The sequence below is a fragment of the Perissodus microlepis genome, chromosome 22 (genome assembly GCF_051167445.1).
Source record: "Perissodus microlepis isolate ML-2025 ecotype Zambia chromosome 22, ASM5116744v1, whole genome shotgun sequence".
NCBI classification, from domain to species: domain Eukaryota; kingdom Metazoa; phylum Chordata; class Actinopteri; order Cichliformes; family Cichlidae; genus Perissodus; species Perissodus microlepis.
Window position 1 is genome coordinate 11,391,889 of NC_140481.1, and position 6,805 is coordinate 11,398,693.

Sequence of the window (6,805 nt, forward strand, 5' to 3'; positions counted from 1 at the left end):
ATATTCAGAAGATCATTCTATATATTCAAGTTTATATATATATATATATATATATATATATATGTATATATATATATATATATATATATATCATACATGGTCTTTTGTCTCAACTTTGTTGCTTATATTTAGGGAAAGATTGGTTTGGTCTAAAATACACATTTTTATTACAGTGACCACATCAGTGAATCAGTGGTTTTGCAGTAGTTTTATCAATCTACCTGTGCACACATTTGCATTTATCCATACTGAGGCAATGTTTTTTTTTTTTCACTTTAGTTCAGGAGCAGGGCAGTCTTGTATTGTTGTAAGGAAGGAGAAAGTGCTTACATGTGCTTGTTTTATTTATAACGTAGACTAGTTTGTTTGCAGAGCTTTTTACATAATTTGAATGTGTTGTTAACGTGAAATCTTTCCTCTCTTGTTACAGTACAGAGGAACGTGTTGAATAAATGAATTTTAAACTGGGTGGGACTATATTGCCTTAGGATGAAATATAACTGCATCATATTTATTTTAGTCGGCTTTTATATTAAAACAAATACACGTACAATTAGATTGTAGTTCTATATTTCTTGGTGAAAGTATATAATTTAGAAATATGGGCTTCTTCACATAAACCAGACGTTCAAAGTAGCTTCCATCCAGTGTCTGATTATGGGTTTTGGGACCGTGGGATGTATCCTGTGTGAAGCAGCTAATCACCATGCCATAGGCAATTAGCAGTTGTTCATAAATTTTCTACAAATCTAGAAATCACACGAGATATAGTTCAGCTTCATTGAAGAGAGATTTTAGAAATGCATGATGATGACTGTGATATCATATTGATGGATGCCTGGAATTTCGTCTCTTGTTGTAAAATGTGACGAGCCTGCTGGAAGTTATTTCCATTTGGGAAGGAAGCTAGTGTATTTTTAATGCAAAGGAGATATTACAGTTTCACTCGATTGGTTTGGCTCATTTCTTGAAACCGAGATGACATTCTCAAAACCATAAGGTCATTTGGCCAAACAGTCTTACAGTCCTGCCCAACATTATAGCTCACTAGCAAAATCAAATATCTTTCCCCAAACTCTTTGTCCATGCTTCAAAAGCAGATTCCTTTCCCATATAAAAGGTCAGTACAGTCAAAATAGCACAGATCCTTCTCAATTGCCTTGGCACATGTGCATTCATTTAGTGCTTTTGTCAAAATAACCTGGATGGTTTAGCACAACACCATGGATCCCCTGCAAAAGCTCATATCTCTCCCAAAAGAGTTTATCCATGTGTCAAAACTAAATATCCTTCTCATATAAATAGTCAATGCCCCCAAAATGCATTATACCTTCGGCATTGTTTAAGCACTGCAAGTCAAAATGCTTAGACGTTTTGTCACTGAGGCACAGGTCTAGCAACAGAATACCACTATGAATAAAACTAAAAGATTTTACAGTAAAATCAGCCTCCAATAAACCACTCATACTCAAGGAAACTGTAAACATTTTTATTCGTACAAAGAAATGTTAACATTAGATAACATACTGTGAAAAGAAAACATATACAGGATTCTGTAAATGTGAACAGTTATAAACACAAACAAAAAACAAAAAAAACAAAAAAAACTCTAGCCTACCATACTGTAAATAAAGTTTCAGAACTATAGTACAGTAATATTTTCAGTGGTCGCCATTGTCACCCTCCCTTTCCTGGCCACCATCCTCATCCCCCTGGCCATCGACACGCTGCTCTCTGTCAGGCCATAAATTCTCATCCACATCGCAACGGATATTTTCTCTTGCGATGCAGCGAGGGAAGAAACGGCGTGAATGTCTCAACCATCCCCTACATTGATCCCCTGTGATGTCCTCACATGCAGCATCCATTGCATGCAGCAGGGCCCTCTGGTCTTGAGCCTGATGCTCATACACCCTCCACCTCCAAGCTGAAAAAAACTCCTCAATTGGATTTAGGAAAGGAGAGTAAGGTGGAAGAAACTCCATTAGCATCCGGGGATGGGTGGTGAACCAGGTTCTGATGCGTGGGCCGCGGTGGAAGTTCACATTATCCCACACAATGGCATAATGTGGTAGCTGAGGTCCTTCTTCACCTCTCTCATTTTCTGGGATCAGATCAGTATAAAGGTGGTCCAAAAAATTGAGGAGCTTTTGTGTATTGTAGGGCCCTAAACTGGGAATGTGTGTGGCCACACCTCTTTCTGATATAGCGGCACACATTGTTATATTTGCTCCTCGCTGGCCTGGGACATCCACAGTGGCTCGGTGGCCAATGATGTTACGGCCACGCCTTCGACCTTTGGCCAGGTTGAAGCCAGCTTCATCAACGAACACTAGGATGTGAGGGGTTTCGTTGCCTTCTAATGCCATTATTCTCTACAATAGAATAGAAATATATCTAATCAGTCAAGTAGAGACAGATACTGCAGGGAGGATCTAAAGTACTGTAAAAACAGGGAGTGGAAAACTGAAGACAATTTCTAGGCAAAATGCTCTAGTCACACAAAGCTGGATTCTGAAGGTAAAAAGGATAACGCAAAACAAAAAAACAGTGGTAACCATGTCTTACTGTAATAGTGTTACAATGATAGATAACCAGTAGTTGACTTACATGTACATACTGGTACCACAGCCCTTTCACTCTGTCAGAGTTTCTCTCAAATGGTACCCTGTAAATCTGTTTCATGGTCATCTGATGTTTCTTCAATACCCGGTCTATTGTGGAGATGCTGATAGAGTTTATATTTTGGAACATTACATTGTCTAGCAGGATTGCATTACGAATCTGTCTCAGTGTGATGGCATTATTTGCAATGACCATGTTGCATATTTCTCGTTCTTGTTGTTCATTTAGAAGTTTTCTTCTGCCACCCACTTGAGGCTGTCGTCCAATCCTAGACATACAAGTCAAAGGTCAACACTGTAAATTTGTTACAAAATGAGTTACCAATGTAATTGTACTGCTGTTTTATGGTACTAAAAGTGTGATGCACTGCACAGTGACTGGAATACTATTCACAGTATTTTCTCCATTTTTTTTTCTTTGTCATTTTTATAGTATCATATAACATCACATGAAGATATTACAGTACTGTAGGCCTACACACATACCAACACTGAATAGTTCAATAGCATAGTTCTGTACCTGTTTTCCCTGCGAAAGGTTTGGATGATGGAGGAGACTGTAGACCGAGGCACATTAGGCTGCACTCGGCGACCTGCCTCTGCCATTGTGAGGCGATGGTTTATAACGTGGTCAATAAGGGTGGCCCGGATTTCATCTGGGACATCATGGTGCCTCCGTGCTCCTCGGCCTCTTCCCCCTATTCCTCCACGCATTCTCACTCCTCCTCTTCCTCTTCTTCTTCCTCCTCTTCCTCGAGCAGGAAGTTGCTGTTGTACTTGGCGAGGTGCTTCCATGTTCACACTGCAAATGAAACTGGCCCCGGGCCAAGCTCTGTCTATATACTTTTGGCAGCAGTCATAATCATAGACAACACCTGTCAGGTATCTAAACAACCTGTTTGATTGGTCATCTGAGATGTGGGAAACTGCTCCTTCGTTAGTTCTAATTTCACCTGATTGATTGTCAAGTACTGTCATAACTTTATCAAATGTTCCAAGATATTCTTTCATGGTATTATATCTTTGACTAATTTTGACAGTTGAACAGACAATTGTGCATATGATGACTTACACAATGAAACCATGCTGATATGTTTTGGTGTGAGTAACCATTTCACTGAAAAATCAACTAATCAGTTTAGATTGCCAAGATCTATTTATTTGGAAAATGTGCTAAATGTGGGCTCATTGTGCTAACTGTAGCTACTTGTACATAATCATTTGAAAAGAAGCACAGAGTCACTTGAGACATGTACTAAAGCATTTGCAATTTGATAAAACCAATGAAAAATGACATTCTGTTGTGAACAATTGCAAGGTGGTTTGGAGATTTGTCCATGTTATTTTGAGAATGTCATCTCGGTTTCAAGAAATGAGCCAAACCAATCGAGAAAAACTGTAATATGCTGTTCTAATATGCAGTCAAGAATTGTTTTTCCTATAAAAGTGCACAAATTTTCAACCAAACTCATTTCAATTTAGTTAGATTCCGTTTCATTCACCTAATAATTGTCATAAAGAGGATACAGCCAGGGAAACATCCTATCCTTTGCTATGTCTGTGTGAGTAGTACACACGCAGATACTGGCTAGCTTTTCTAGCATTATAGGCATTGAGTTTAGCACAACAGGAAAAACAGTAGAGTATCAGTGTAAACCCCTATGCGTGCAGTTCCTTGAATAGCCACTTGCGGCTGGCTCCAAGGATGTGCCAAAGACTCAATTGTTATAATGGCTGACTTCAAAGATTAACCACTCTACAGGGGGTAAATGGTTTCACAACTCATCAGTTAGTACCATTCATGTCTCTAAGCCATATGGAGTATTTTAATGCGATTATCTCACAAATAAAACAGTGTAATATGTAGTACAGACCACCCAAGACATTTGTGCTCTAATGTTTGTTGTTTTAAAATTCTAGTATTTATATATATATATATATGCATTTCTGCATTGTATCTGAACAGTGATGCTGTTTGTTACCTAATCTTGCTAGCAACAGCTGATAACATAGTTTTTCCTGTAAATGTGGTCACCCCTGCACCAGGGGAAAAAAATAAACAAACAGCAACAACAACATCATAAAACATGTCGGAGGGTTCAAAATGAGTGGATATGTCAATTTTTACAGTCTATTTTATGTACATAAATACATAATAAATACATGTGCATTGTGTATGCAAATGGAAAATGATGTAGTTTCCTATCAAACATGCAGTAATCCTACTTTTTTTAATTAAAAGGGGACTTAAAAAAGAAGGGTTTTTTTATTAAAAAGTATATATTTATGTTAGCCTTTTTGTTTACTACTCATAACAACCTCATACTGTTCTGTTTTAAAATTTACTTTGCTTATATTAGTTTGGTATAGAAAGATTTAGACATTTCTATTTTTTTAAACCACCAAAGTCTTTTAAAATCAGCTTACCAATGTGCAAACTTTCAGCTTTAATTCATGGGGTTTAACAAAAGTATTGCATTAACTGTTTAGCCAAATAGAATCATTTTGAATCAGAGTTCTCCGTTTTCAAAACTTCAGAAATACTTCAACCAACAAGCAGTTTCATGACCAGGTGTGGTGTGTTCCTCGTTGTTCCATGGCAAAGCATGTAGATGGCAAATCTTTGGACACATGAAACCAAGATTTACACCTTAAGATATTCTCTGATTAGACCCCTCTTCTCTCCACTGATTGCTAGTGACAGAGTGGGTGAAAATATTGTTCTGATCATGAGAAGCACCCGTCCCTGTTCTTAACATCAGGCATGGTGGTGACATGGAAAGAGTGTATGAGCAACCGATTAAAGGAGCACAAAAGGATGGTTTTAATATTTGTTATGGTTTTTTTCCCGTCCTGTTTTGTTTTAGTCTGTTTATACATTTTGTCTTTTCTGGAAAACTATAAGTAATTTTGTCAGTAAGTTACAATATAATTGCACAAAAAACACAACTTAGCAAAACTCTGAGACAGAAAAACAGCTTGCAAATTAGATAAATAATTATTTAGTCTTCACCCTACGCTCAGGTCAGAAAGATTCAGGTCGCTTGGTTCACCAACACCAATTAGGCACCTCACATTATGCTAAGGAAAGATAGGTTATAATGAATTCATACATTACTTCATATATGAAAAATAAAATAATTGAATAAAACAAATAAATAAGTAATTTAATAACACATGAATTATTAGGAATGCACTTGCATTCCTAATAATTCATGTGTTATTAGGAATGAACTTGCATTAGCAGCATTGCATGAATGCAACAACATTTCATTATTTAATGCAACAGCTAAGGCATTCACATTATTATCTATATCAGTGTCTTCTTCTGCAGTTTGTGGGTCTGTCCAAAACTATATTGTTAAAAGTGGCACACTCTATTGTAGCTCAGTTACAATTTTGTAATAGGAGAATGAGAAAGTGGATAAAAGGTGGTAATAATACAGAACCTGCAAGTTATTAACACTTAACTTTATTTAAACACATAAAATAATAAATATCCAAGTGATTATCTTGGTTATAGCGCAGTAATTGAACTTTATGTAATTGGGTAAAAAGAGGCCGGAAAATGTGGGTAATAATTTTGGAAGAAAGGTATACCTTTGAGGCAAAACCAAACATGAGCAGAGAAGCATATAAGGTAGGTGCAAGACATGAGGACGGCGAGACAGCGGTAAGGTGTGGGACAAATGGATTCAAAGTGGGGGTGGGATTACATCAGGGAACCACTCTGAGCCCCTTCTTGTTTGCTTTGGTGATGGACATGCTGACAGATGAGGTCAGACAGGAGTCTCTGTGGATTTTTATGAGCCGCAGCGGTCAGTTGAAGAATCCGCGAGTTTCTCTGTGAATTTCACATTACGTGGTAGCGCACTCGGCGCTTGCTCGGAAGTTAAGGGGTTTTCTTCCTACGCAGTGAACAGCGGACGCTAATGTTTTTGTCACTTTTTATGGAATTAAACTCAAAGTAAGGTCAGTACTTCCACGCTTTAAACGCTGCACCTCATACTCTCTCCCGCACTCGATATATTATCCATTGTTGATCTGCACACAACTGTTGCCACAAACGTTGCACTCGCTTACGTCATTGTCATGAGACATTCTCGCAAGAAAATCACGGTTTTAGTAACGCAGTAACGCAACGTTCCTACGGGAAAGTAACGGTAATCTAATTACCGTTT

At 37.7% G+C, this 6,805-nt stretch overlaps 1 long non-coding RNA gene across 1 annotated transcript; it reads right to left on the reverse strand.

Annotated features, from left to right (window-relative positions):
* Positions 1 to 1,475: 1,475 nt before the first annotated feature.
* On the reverse strand, positions 1,476 to 3,718 carry LOC146362639 (uncharacterized). Its single transcript, XR_014799316.1, has 2 exons — positions 3,145 to 3,718; positions 1,476 to 2,893 (listed from the first exon to the last, which is right to left on the reverse strand). It is a non-coding gene; the product is annotated as an uncharacterized LOC146362639 (long non-coding RNA).
* Positions 3,719 to 6,805: the final 3,087 nt, after the last annotated feature.